General features: G+C 34.4%; 1 protein-coding gene across 1 annotated transcript in view; it reads right to left on the minus strand.

The window, feature by feature from the left end:
- The window catches only part of PTPN22 (protein tyrosine phosphatase, non-receptor type 22 (lymphoid)), a 59,479-nt gene that overhangs the window by 11,286 nt on the left and 47,106 nt on the right, over positions 1–1,087 (minus strand). The gene's annotated exons all lie outside the window — the stretch shown is intronic.

The raw sequence follows: 1,087 nt of genomic DNA on the forward strand, positions 1-1,087 counted from the left end.
CCACCGCGCCCGGCCTGCTGTGGCTATTTTCAAAGAAAATACATCTGAAATTAGACTGCTGGGAATTTTAAATAACACACATGTATGGCAGTATCTTAGGATGGGTAGGAACATTGTACTAATTATTATTTCTGTCTGTTAAACAGAAAACTTTCCATCCCCCTCATCCCTACCCAATATTAGCATTGTGCAGCATAGCACAATGTACAAGGCTCAGGGGTGATTGTTCTGACCCATAGGACACTAGAGAGGCTCTGTTTAGGAAAAATATTGTTAATTTTTCACAGCATGTTTATATAAAGAAAAATTACGTAATTGTGAAAGTAATATAAGAAACGTATTAGAAAGAAACTTACTCTTTTTCATGTTTCTCAAAATTTTCAAACTCTACAGACATGAAGAAAAGGAAAATGTTAGTTTTTTCCTGTGAAATCCAAAACACTTTAATCAAGTAGAAGCATAGACTTAAGTCAAAAGGATTAATTTCTTTAAAAGTAGCCATGAAAATGCAGTTATTTTTCCATCTTGCCATTTTTAATTCAGTGCAAAATCTCCACTTCATTTTATCTTGCTATTTTACCACCCATATCAGTATTTCACTATATATTTAGAAATAATGCTATCAGAATATGAAGGGGAAAAAATGAAGTTCATATTTCTTTCCCATATTAGGACCATTTCAGAACCCACAATGGCTTCAGAATATAGCTGTGATACATAATCATTCGTATTCTTGCTGACTATATTCTGTACTGAATTTACTAAGGCCCACTTCCATACTGTTCGCCATGATACTTCCTCCTCCCTTCTCTCAGCAAACCCATGTCCTCTGCCTTCTTTATGGTGGAATCTCTAACTTATTTCTTCAAGGAACCTACCCAAATTTCTTCTTTACTCCACCTTTGCTCAGCATATTTGTTTTTAATTTGCTTCACGGTATTTTATTCTTCTTGATAATTTTCGCGTTGCTTCTCATAGAGGTGTACTGTTCCAACAGATTAACTATATTCTTTTCAAGGGCAGATAGATGTCTTTGATGACATTTCTATTTTCCTAACACCTGACAGAAATGTAGTCTTATATAAAT

This window comes from Propithecus coquereli, unplaced genomic scaffold (assembly GCF_000956105.1).
Source record: "Propithecus coquereli isolate 6110/MARCELLA unplaced genomic scaffold, Pcoq_1.0 Scaffold215, whole genome shotgun sequence".
NCBI classification, from domain to species: Eukaryota; Metazoa; Chordata; class Mammalia; order Primates; family Indriidae; genus Propithecus; species Propithecus coquereli.